This window comes from Arachis hypogaea, chromosome 14 (genome assembly GCF_003086295.3).
Source record: "Arachis hypogaea cultivar Tifrunner chromosome 14, arahy.Tifrunner.gnm2.J5K5, whole genome shotgun sequence".
NCBI lineage: Eukaryota > Viridiplantae > Streptophyta > Magnoliopsida > Fabales > Fabaceae > Arachis > Arachis hypogaea.
Window position 1 is genome coordinate 36,944,036 of NC_092049.1, and position 12,846 is coordinate 36,956,881.

At 37.7% G+C, this 12,846-nt stretch overlaps 1 non-coding gene across 1 annotated transcript; it reads right to left on the reverse strand.

Moving 5' to 3' along the window:
* Positions 1–2,265: 2,265 nt before the first annotated feature.
* Positions 2,266–2,373, reverse strand: LOC112745930 (small nucleolar RNA R71). The gene has a single exon (XR_003173835.1). It is a non-coding gene; the product is annotated as a small nucleolar RNA R71 (small nucleolar RNA).
* Positions 2,374–12,846: the final 10,473 nt, after the last annotated feature.

The window sequence follows — 12,846 nt, forward strand, 5'->3', positions numbered from 1 at the left end:
TTACTTGGACGACCCAGTGCACTTGCTGGTTAGTTGTGCGAAGTTGTGACAAAGAACTAAGATTATGAACGTGCGTATTGAGTTTTTAGCGCCGTTACCAAGGAAGGAACGATCACGATTTCGCATACCAAGTTTTTGGCGCCGTTGCCGGGGATTGTTCGAGTTTGGACAACTGACGGTTCATCTTTTTGCTCAGATTAGGTAATTTTATTTTATTTTTAAGCTTTTTATTTCTTATTTTCGAAAATAATACAAAAAAAATCTCTTCTTTTTCATTTTTCCCAAAATAATTTTCGAAAAAAAATAAAAAAAATTCTTATAAAATCATAAAAACCAAAATTATTGTGTTTCTTGTTTGAGTCTTGTGTCAATTTTTAAGTTTGGTGTCAATTGCATTCTTTTATTTTTCTTAAAATTTTTTTCGAAAAACTCATGCATTTGTTCTTCATAATCTTCATAATCTTCAAGTTGTTCTTGATGATTTTTCTTGTTTGATCTTTGTATTTTCATGTTTTGTATCTTTTCTTGTTTTTCATATGCATTCTTGAATTATTAGTGTCTAGAGAATAAAAATTTTTAAGTTTAGTGTCTTGCATGTTTTTCTTTTCTTAAAAATTTTCAAAAATATGTTCTTGATGTTCATCTTGACATTCAAAGTGTTCTTGGTGTTCATCTTGACATTCAAAGTGTTCTTGCATGCATTGTGTGTTTTGATTCATAATTTTCATGTTTTGAGTCTTTTTGTTGTTTTTCTCTTTCTTCATTAAAAATTCAAAAATAAAAAAATATCTTTCCCTTGTCTCACTCATAATTGTCGAAAAGTTGATTTGATTTAGTCAAAAAGTTTTAAATTTAATTGTTTCTTATGAATCAAATCAAATTTTTAATTTAAAAATTCTATCTTTTTCAAATCTTTTTCAAAAATCAAATCTTTTTCATTTTTTCTTTCATATTTTCGAAAATTTCAAATTGATTTTCAAAAATCTTTTTCTTATTTTGTTTCATAATTTCAAAATCTCTACTAATAATTAATGTGATTGATTCAAAAATTTTTAAGTTTGTTACTTGCCTAATAAGAAAGGTTCAATCTTTAAATTTTAAAATCCTATCTTTTTGTTTCTTGTTAGTCAAATAATCAACTTTAATTTTTAAAATCAAATCTTTTTTAATTTCTTTTTCAAATCTTTTTCAAAATAAATTTCAATCACATCTTTTTCAAAATCAATTTCAAAATCTTTTCTAACTTCTTATCTTTTCAAATTTGATTTTCAAATCTTTTTCAATTAACCACTTAACTTTTTGATTGATTCTTATCTTTTTCAAAACTACCTAACTAATTCTCTCTCTCCAATTTTCGAAAATCCCTCCCCTCTTTTTCAAAATTCCTTTTTAATTAACTATTTGTTTTAAATTTTAATTTGATTTAATTTTGTTTTCCTTTTTAATTAACTATTTTAACTTTAACTTTTAATTAAAAACAAAAATATTTTTATTTTAATTTATTTAATTTTCGAAATTCATTCTCTCATCGCCTTCTAATTATTTATTTATCTACTAACACTCCTCTTTCACTCAAAAAAAAAATTCGAACCCAATCCTTTCCCTTGTGTTTGGATTCTTATCTTCTTCTTTTTCTATTCTTTTCTTCTTCTACTTACATAAAGAAATCTCTATATTGTGACATAGAGGATTCCATATTTTTTTTCTTTTTCTTTCTGTTTTCTTCTTTTTCATATGAGCAGGAACAAGGATAAGAACATTCTTGTTGAGACTGATCCTGAACCTGAAAGGACTCTGAAGAGGAAGCTAAGGGAAGCTAAAGCACAACTCTTTGGAGAAAATCTGACTGAAATTTTCGAAAAAGAAGGAGACATGGCCGAAAATAATAACAATGCAAGGAAGATGCTCGGTGACTTTATTGCACCAAATTCCAATTTACATGGAAGAAGCATCTCAATCCTTGCCATTGGAGCAAACAATTTTGAGCTTAAACCTCAATTAGTTTCTCTGATGCAACAGAATTGCAAGTTTCATGGACTTCCATCTGAAGATCCTTTTCCGTTCTTAACTGAATTCTTGCAAACCTGTGATACTGTTAAGACCAATGGGGTTGATCCCGAGGTCTACAGGCTTATGCTTTTCCCGTTTGCTGTAAGAGACAGAGCTAGAATATGGTTGGACTCTCAACCTAAGGATAGCCTGAACTCTTGGGATAAGCTGGTCACGGCTTTCTTAGCCAAGTTCTTTCCTCCTCAAAAGCTTAGTAAGCTTAGAGTGGATGTTCAAACCTTCAAGCAAAAAGAAGGTGAATCCCTCTATGAACCTTGGGAGAGATACAAGGAACTGACCAAAAAGTGTCCTTCTGACATGCTTTCAGAATGGACCATCCTGGATATATTCTATGATGGTCTGTCTGAGCTATCAAAGATGTCACTGGACCATTCTGTAGGTGGATCCATTCACCTAAAGAAAACGCCTGCAGAAGCTCAAAAACTCATTGACATGGTTGCAAATAACCAGTTCATGTACACTTCTGAAAGGAATCCTGTAAGTAATGGGACGCCTATGAGGAAGGGAGTTCTTGAAATTGATACTCTGAATGCCATATTGGCTCAGAATAAAATATTGACTCAGCAAGTCAATATGATCTCTCAAAGTCTGAATGGATTGAAGGAATCATCCAACAGTACTATAGAGGCATCTTCTGAAGAAGAAGCTTATGATCCTGAGAACCCTGCAATAGCAGAGGTGAATTACATGGGTGAACCCTATGGAAACACCTATAATCCCTCATGGAGAAATCATCCAAATTTCTCATGGAAGGATCAACAAAAGCCTCAACAAGGCTTTAATAATGGTGGACGAAACAGGTTTAGCAATAGCAAACCTTTTCCATCATCCACTCAGCAACAGACAGAGAATTCTGAGCAGAACCCATCTAGTTTAGCAAATATAGTCTCTGATCTATCTAAGACCACTGTAAGTTTCATGAATAAAACAAGATCCTCCATTAGAAATTTGGAGGCACAAGTGGGCCAACTGAGTAAAAGAGTCACTGAAACTCCTCCTAGTACTCTCCCAAGCAATACAGAAGAAAATCCAAAGAGAGAGTGCAAGGCTATTGATTTAACCATCATGGCCGAACCTACAAGGGAGGAGGAGGACGTGAATCCTAGTGAGGAAGACCTCCTGGGATGTCCAGTGATCAACAAGGAGTTTCTCTCTGAGGAACCAAAGGAATCTGAGACTCATCTAGAGACCATAGAGATTCCATTGAACCTCCTTCTACCCTTCATGAGCTCTGATGAGTATTCTTCTTCTGAAGAGAATGAAGATGTCACTGAAGAGCAAGTTGCCAAGTACCTTGGTGCAATCATGAAGCTGAATGCCAAATTATTTGGTAATGAGACTTGGGAAGATGAACCTCCCTTGCTCATCAATGAACTGAGTAATCTGGATCAACTGACATTGCCTCAGAAGAAACAGGATCCTGGAAAGTTCTTAATACCTTGTACCATAGGCACCATGGCCTTTGAGAAGGCTCTATGTGACCTTGGGTCAGGGATAAACCTCATGCCACTCTCTGTAATGGAGAAACTTGGAATCTTTGAGGTACAAGCTGCCAGAATCTCAGTAGAGATGGCAGACAACTCAAGAAAACAGGCTTATGGACTAGTAGAGGACGTGTTAGTAAAGGTTGAAGGCCTTTACATCCCTGCTAATTTCATAATCCTAGACACTGGGAAGGATGAGGATGAATCCATCATCCTTGGAAGACCCTTCCTAGCCACAGCAAGAGCTGTGATTGATGTGGACAGAGGAGAGTTGATCCTTCAACTTAATGAGGACAACCTTGTGTTTGAAACTCAAGGATCTCCTTCTGTAACCATGGAGAGGAAGCATGAAAAGCTTCTCTCACTGCAGAGTCAACCAAAGCCCCCACAGTCAAACTTTAAGTTTGGTGTTGGGAGGCCACAACCAAACTCTAAGTTTGGTGTTGGGAGGTTCCAACCTTGCTCTGAATATCTGTGAGGCTCCATAAGAGCTCATTGTCAAGCTATTGACATTAAAGAAGTGCTTATTGGGAGGCAACCCAATGTTATCTAATTATATTTATTTTCTATTGCTATTTCGTGTTTTATTAGGTTGATGATCATGTGAAGTCACAAAAACTACTGAAAAATCAAAAAATAGAATGAAAAATAGAATGAAAAATAGCACACCCTGGAGGAGAGCAGTCTGGCGTTTAAACGCCAGAAACAAGCATCTGTCTGGCGTTTAATGCCAGAAACAGGCACCAAGCTGGCGTTTAACGCCAGAAACAAGCATCTACCTAGCGTTAAACGCCAGAAACAAGCAACAATTGAGCGTTTAACGCCAGAAATAGGCAGCAGTCTGGCGTTAAACACCAGGATTGCATAGCAAGGGCGTTTTACATGCCTAATTGGGGCAGGGATGTTAAGTCCTTGACCCCACTTGATCTGTGGACCCTACAGGATCCCCACTTTTCCTTCTCTCCTCTTCACACCTTTTCATGACTCTCTTCCCCAAATACCCTTCACCAATCAACTCAATCACTCTTTCTCATCACCTCTTCACCACTCACATCCATCCTCTCTTCCCCAAAAACCCCACCTACCTTCAAATTCAAACTAATTTCCCTCCCAAACCCAACCCTAATGGCCGAAACTTCACCCTCACCCCACTCCTATATAAACCCCTCATTCCTTCTTCATTTTCACACAACACAACCCTAAATTCACCCTTGGCCGAAAACACCTCACCCTCCATCTCCTCCATTTTCTTCTTCTTCAACTATTTTTCTTTCTTCTTTTGCTCGAGGACGAGCAAATATTTTAAGTTTGGTGTGGTAAAAAGCATAGTTTTTTGTTTTTTCATAACCATTAATGGCACCTAAGGCCAGAGAAACCTCTAGAAAGAGGAAAGGAAAGGCAATTGCTTCCACCTCTGAGCCATGGGAGATGGAGAGATTCATCTCAAAGGTCCATCAAGACCACTTTTATAAAGTTGTGGCCAAGAAGAAAGTGATTCCTGAGGTTCCTTTCAAGCTCAAAATGAATGAGTATCCGAAAATCCGACTTGAGATCCAAAGGAGAGGTTGGGAAGTTCTCACCAACCCCATTCAACAAGTCGGGATCCTAATGGTTCAAGAGTTCTATGCAAATGCATGGATCACTAGGAACCATGATCAAAGTGTGAACCCGAATCCAAAGCATTGGCTCACCATGGTTCGGGGGAAATACTTAGATTTCAGTCCAGAAAATGTAAGGCTGGCATTCAACTTGCTAATGATGGAAGAGAACGCATGCCCCTACACAAGAAGGGTCAACTTTGATCAAAGGTTTGACCAAGTCCTCATAGACATATGTGAGGAAGGAGCTCAATGGAAAATTGACTCAAGAGGCAAGCCGGTTCAATTAAGAAGGCATGACCTCAAACCAGTGGCTAGGGGATGGCTAGAGTTCATTCAACGCTCAATCATTCCTACTAGTAACCGGTCTGAAGTTACTATAGACCGGGCCATCATGATCCAAAGTATCATGATTGGAGAAGAGGTGGAAGTTCATGAGATTATACCTCAAGAACTGTACAAGGTGGCTGACAAGTCTTCCACTTGGGCAAGGTTAGTCTTTCCTCACCTCATTTGCCACCTCTGCAATTCGGCTGGAATTGACATAGAGGGAGATATCCTCATTGAAGAGGACAAGCCAATCACTAAGAAAAGGATGGAGCAAACAAGAGATCATGGACCTCAACATGAGCATGAGGAAATTCCTCACCATGAATTCCCTGAGATACCTCAGGGGATGCACTTTCCTCCACAAAACTACTGGGAGCAAATCAACACCTCCCTAGGAGAATTAAGTTCTAACATGGGACAACTAAGGGTGGAGCACCAAGAGCACTCCATCATCCTCCATGAAATTAGAGAAGATCAAAGAGCTATGAGGGAGGAGCAAGAAAGACAAGGAAGAGATATAGAGGAGCTCAAGAGCACCATTGGTTCTTCAATAAGAGGAAGACGCCACCCTCACTAAGGTGGACTCATTCCTTAATCTCCTTGTTTATTTATTTTCTTGTTTTTTGATTTCTGAGCTTTATGTTTATTTATATTTGTGTCTTATTACATGATCATTAGTGTCTAAGTGTCTATGCCTTAAAGTTATGAATATGAATCCATCACCTCTCTTGAATAAAAAATGTTTTAATTACAAAAGAACAAGAAGTACAGGGTTTCAAATTCATCCTTGAAACTAGTTTAATTATTTTGATGTGGTGGCAATACTTTTTGTTTTCTGAATGAATGCTTGAACAGTGCATATGTCTTTTGAAGTTGATGTTTATGAATGTTAAATATGTTGGCTCTTGAAGAATAAGGAAAAAAGAGACATGTTATTTGATAATCTGAAAAATCATAAAAATGATTCTTGAAGCAAGAAAAAGCAGTGAATACAAAAGCTTGCGAAAAAAACAAGAGAAAAAGAAAAATAGCGAAAAAAAAAAAGAAAAAGCAAGCATAAAAAGCCAAAAGCTCTTAAAACCAAAAGGCAAGAGCAAGCCAATAGCCCTTAAAACCAAAAGGCAAGGGTAATAAAAAGGATCCAAGGCTTTGAGCATCAGTGGATAGGAGGGCCTAAAGGAATAAAATCCTGGCCTAAGCGGCTAAACCAAACTGTCCCTAACCATGTGCTTGTGGCGTGAAGGTGTCAAGTGAAAACTTGAGACTGAGCGGTTAAAGTCGAGGTCTAAAGCAAAAACAGAGTGTGCTTAAGAACCCTGGACACCTCTAATTGGGGACTTTAGCAAAGCTGAGTCACAATCTGAAAAGGTTCACCCAATTATGTGTCTGTGGCATTTATGTATCCAGTGGTAATACTGGAAAACAAAGTGCTTAGGGCCACGGCCAAGACTCATAAAGTAGTTGTGTTCAAGAATCAACATACTGAACTAGGAGAATCAATAACACTATCTGAATTCTAAGTTCCTATAGATGCCAATCATTCTGAACTTCAATGGATAAAGTGAGATGCCAAAACTATTCAAGAGGCAAAAAGCTACAAGTCCCGCTCATCTGATTGGAGCTAAGTTTCATTGATATTTTGGAATTTATAGTATATTCTCTTCTTTTTATCCTATTTAATTTTCAGTTGCTTGGGGACAAGCAACAATTTAAGTTTGGTGTTGTGATGAGCGGATAATTTATACGCTTTTTGGCATTGTTTTTACTCACTTTTCAGTATAATTTAATTAGTTTTTAGTATATTTTTATTAGTTTTTAATTAAAATTCACATTTTTGGACTTTACTATGAGTTTGTGTATTTTTCTGTAATTTCAGGTATTTTCTGGGTGAAATTGAGGGACTTGAGCAAAAATCAGATTCAGAGGTTGAAGAAGGACTGCAGATGCTGTTGGATTCTGACCTCCCTGCACTCAAAGTGGATTTTCTGGAGCTACATAACTTTAAATGGCGCTCTCTCAATTGCGTTGGAAAGTAGACATCCAGGGCTTTCCAGCAATATATAATAGTTCATACTTTGCCCGACTTTAGACGACGCAAACTGGCATTGAACGCCAGTTCCATGCTGCATTCTGGAGTTAAACGCCAGAAACAGGTTGCAAAGTGGAGTTAAACGCCAGAAACAGGTTACAAACTGGCGTTCAACTCCAAGAGAAGCCTCTACACGTGTAAAGCTCAATGCTCAGCCCAAGCACACACCAAGTGGGCCCCAGAAGTGGATTTCTGCATCATTTACTCATTTCTGTAAACACTAGTAACTAGTTTAGTATAAATAGGAATTTTTACTATTGTATTTACATCTTTAGTTTCATCTTTAGATCACGTTTGAGGGCTGGCCATTCGGCCATGCCTGGACCTTATCACTTATGTATTTTCAACAGTAGAGTTTCTACACTCCATAGATTAAGGTGTGGAGTTCTGCTGTTCCTCATGAATTAATATAAAGTACTACTATTTTCCTATTCAATTCAAGCTTATTCCTTCTCTAAGATATCCATTCGTACCCAAGAACATGACGAATGTGATGATTATGTGATGCTCATCATCATTCTTACCTATGAACGCGTGCTTGACAAACACGTCCGTTCTACATGCAAACAAGCTAGAATGAGTATCTCTTAGATATTTAATACAGAGGACCGAGTCTAAGATATTAGAATCTTCGTGGTATAAGTTAGAACCTATGGATGGCCATTCTTGAGATCCGGAAAGTCTAAACCTTGTCTGTGGTATTCCGAGTAGGATCTGGGAAGGGATGGCTGTGACGAGCTTCAAACTCGCGAGTGCTGGGCATAGTGACAGACACAAAAGGATAGTAAATCCTATTCCAGTATGATCGAGAACTGACAGATGATTAGCCATGCAGTGACAGCGCATTGGACCATTTTCACAGAGAGGATGGGATGTAGCTATTGAAAACGGTGATGCCCTACATAAAGCTTGCCATGGAAAGGAGTAGGAATGATTCGATGAAGACAGCAGGAAAGCAGAGGTTCAGAGGAATGAAAGCATCTCTATACGCTTATCTGAAATTCTCACTAATGAATTACATGAGTATTTTTATCCTATTTTATATTTTAATTATATTTTAATTATCAATTCACCATAACCATTTGAATCCGCCTGACTGAGATTTACAAGGTGACCATAGCTTGCTTCAAGCCGACAATCTCCGTGGGATCGACCCTTACTCACGTAAGGTTTATTACTTGGACGACCCAGTGCACTTGCTGGTTAGTTGTGCGAAGTTGTGACAAAGAACTAAGATTATGAACATGCGTACTGAGTTTTTAGCGCCGTTACCAAGGAAGGAATGATCGCGATTTCGCATACCAGAGCACTCCTCCAAGAAGCTTGATATTGATGTTGAGGAGGGTGCGCAACCTCCAAGGCTTATCATAGTTGGAGACTTGGAAGAGGTTCATCAAGAGATGGATTCAATCATGGATGAATTTCTATCTACAATAGAATCCTCTCCCGTTGGACATGAAGTTGAAATTATAGAAGAACATGCACAACCTCCCATACCCTTGTTGAACAATGAAGAAGAGAGTGAATCGGAAAAGAGCTACCAAGGGGAAAAGGTTGAAATGGTGTATGTCGAAATTGAAGAATATGAAGAGGTTGATCAAGAGATGGATTCACTCATCAATGAATTCCTATCCAAAATTGAATCACCTTCCATTGGGAAAGAAATCGAAGTTCTTGAAGACAACGCCAAACCAAGTGATAAAAGGAAAAAAGGTAGAAATTGAGGAAGCTCGCAAAGAGGTGGAAACAACTAAAGAAGAGCCTAAAGAAGTAAACCTCGCATTGTCTAAATGTGGGAAGGTCTCCCTCCCCAATCCACCATCCAACACAACATTCAAGTGGGTAAAATTCTTATCCCTAAGCTTTACCTTTCTCACTTGAATATGGAGTGATTGAAAATGATGGTCAACTTAGAGCTCTTTGTGGAGTTAAGAGTAGGAAAGAGTTGTGTAGTGGTTGGAAACATCATTCTAAGCTCATGACGGTTGCAAGTTCAAAATTCAAGAGCAATAATTGGGGGAGAACCAAATTGCATGGGTCTAGGAAGTTGTTTGGAAGCTCCTTTGAGAATTCCAAGGCCTTGCCACCCGGATGGAATAATGATGACCAACTCAAGGACGGGTGTCAAAACAAAGTGTGGGATCCTGGATCGCACAAGAAAAATCAAATTTGGGAGCTCATGGTTTGTGAAGAACTCCATCAAAGCTTGAAGATATTAAAATTGAAGAATGGAGCTTATTGGAGATTCAAGCATTGGTGGATGTTCAAGGATATTTTCAAGCATAAGCCACCTTGAGAGGAGCTCCCCATAAGTCCAACTTAAGGACAATAAACAAAAGTGCTAGGTGGGAGACACCCCACCATGGTAATATCTTTTCATTTTCTCTTTTGTACATATTTGTAATTAGTTTAATTTCATGTTTTATTGAGTTTGTTGAGTATAATTGGTAGTTTAGTAGGTTAAATAACGTTTTATGGTGTTTTGGTAGCTGTTCGGAGGTTTAGAATGCTTGGATTGGTGCAAAAACATAGAAAAATTTTGAAAAATAGAGCACCATCCACGCGTACGCGCACTGCATGCGTACGCGTGAATTAAGCATTTTCACCCCTCCACGCGCACACGCCATGTGCGCATACGCGTGGATTGAACCATACATTGACCTAAGAGTTGCGCCTACATTGAGCCAGCACCATGCCTGAGGCACAAACCAACCTGCGCGTACGCGCACCTGATGCTAATTGCGCAATGCGCGTGTGCGTGTCGATAGCGCCACCTGCCCTCCTGGTACATTTTCCAGAGAGTTGGGCCAACCCTGAGCTGACACTGTGCCCTGCGCCTAACCTGACCCACGTGCGCGCGCACCTGGCGCGTACGCGCCCTTTGGCCAATATGCACATCGGCGCGTAAGCGTGCATGACGCGTCCGCGCCGGTAAAAAAAAGTTTTTTTTTCTCCTCTTCCATTTTCTTTCATTTATCGCATTCGTATACTTCTATTCTTTACGTTTTAATTTTGATTTTATAGCCTGTTTTCATTTTTTTTCTAAGTTTCTCATCTTAATAATGGTGTTGAATTCTTATACTCAATTGTTGAGAACTTCTTGCATTGTTTTGGTGCTTCGTGACTTGTTTAACATTAATGATCATATTTGTTCCACACACAAGATTAGTACTTTAGTCCCTCCTCATTCATTATTCTTTGTTTTTGTACTTCATTATCATTGAGTTTGGATGGGACCTAATGCTTTCATGATTATCACTAATCTTGTTTATGTCAATTCTTATTTGATCTTGATGCTCAGTATGCTCTTCGTGCTTTGATTTTACCCTTGTATCAAGTGTTAGTTAATATGCCTTAGCTTATATTGTTTTCTCACTCACATGTTGTAGCTACCATGTAGTGCGAACCTTACCCTTATTTGGCATTAGCCCCCGCCTATGTTCTATTTGCTTTAATATCTTTGTTGTAGGCTTAATTTTTTTTTCTTTTTCCTTCCTTTTAGGTTGGCCACCAAGAAAGGGGGAAAAGGAAAAGCTTTTAAATGTGGCAACAAACAAGTCATCCGCACAATCTTTTGACGAAGCTCATCAATTGTGGCAACCCATCAACCTTGCTCTTCTTTGCATGCACTGAGGATGGTGCAATCTTCAAGTGTGGGGAGGTCGTCCGACCGGTCGGCGATTTTCGGTGACAAGTTCTAATCTCAACACTTTTACATTCCGTTCTAGGTTTTTAGGATTTTTACTTGCATTTCCTTATTTTCTCATATATACACAATAAGCTTAGTCAAAATAATGAGATTTTTCAAGATTTCTATCTACAGGGCACCAATTGATTTGAGTGAAAACTTTTCATAGGACTTGCTTGAATTATATATATATTGTGGAACATGGTTTTTGAGTTAAGAACACAAGCAAGTGAGATTTGAGCCTAATGGTGTGGTTACATCTTATAACCACTTATTTTCCTTCTTGTGTGCATTATTCTCTTTCTATGATTGTAATCTTTGATTTGTTTGATTCTTTATGTCCATTATTTTGTGTATTCATGAATTTATATGATTGAGGCCATAATTTCATTTAGCTCACTTACCCAAATAGCCTTACCTTTTATCTTCAATTGTTAGCCAATTTGAGCCTACGATTAACCCACTTATTCTCTAATTTAGCACAATACAAGCCTTAAAGCGGAAAACAATAAATGTCCTTATTTGGATCTTTGATTAGCTTAGGCTAGTGTGTGTGTATAATTCAAGTGTGGGAATTTTGGGACATTAGGGAAATAAAATGGTAGTTTTGTATTTTTATTGAAATTATTGGAAATTGGGTACATGCTCATGTATTGATAAAATGTATAGACCTTATGCATTGATGTTCTTGTATATAGTTTGAAAGAAAGAAAAAAATGAGAAAAACAAAAGAAAAAGAAACAAAAAGAAGAGCATGGAAAAGAAAAGAAAAAATAGAAAAAGAAAGAAACAAATAAAAAAAAAAAGAAATAAAAAGGGGACAAAATGCCCTAAAGCAAAGCTCAATAAGGGTCAATGCATAAGTGTTGTGAAATGAAAGGGAAATGCATGAGTATGTGAAAAAGTGAGAAAATGGGTAGTTAGGTTAGCTTTGAAATTGTATAGGATGTCATAGGTTAGGTGGGAAGTTTGAGCTTATCAAAGATTCAAATTTCAAACTCACTTGACCAAATATGCATCCTTACCTTGACCCTAGCCCCATTACAACCTATGAAAAGACCTCATGATACTTGTATGCATGCATTGAATAAATGTTGATTGTTAGAAGAAAAAAAAAATCTTAGCAAGCATGAAATAGAGGAGAATTGAGAGAATCAACCCTAAACACTTGAGCGAATAGAGTGCAAACAAATCCGGTGAGGGTTTGATGCTCAATTACATGTTTTCACCTATGATCATCTCTTTTCTTGCAAGTTTGTAAAAATACTTAATAACTCAATTCAATTGTGGGTTAGACTTGTTAGTCCTTAGCCCTTGTGCATAGAGGCTTCTTGGGAATTGATTTATTTTGACCAAGCAATTGCATTCATGTAGATAGTTGCATATAGGTAGGGTGCATTTAGTTAGATTTCATTGAATAAATGTCATGCCCTTTGCTTTCTCTTGGTTTAAGCATGAGGACATGCTTGGTTTAAGTGTGGGGAGGTTGATAAACCCCATTTGTAGGGTTTATCTTGTGTTGAATTTAGAGGATTTTATCATATTTTCCCACATTTATTCAATGAGATAGCATGGTTTTGTAAATTC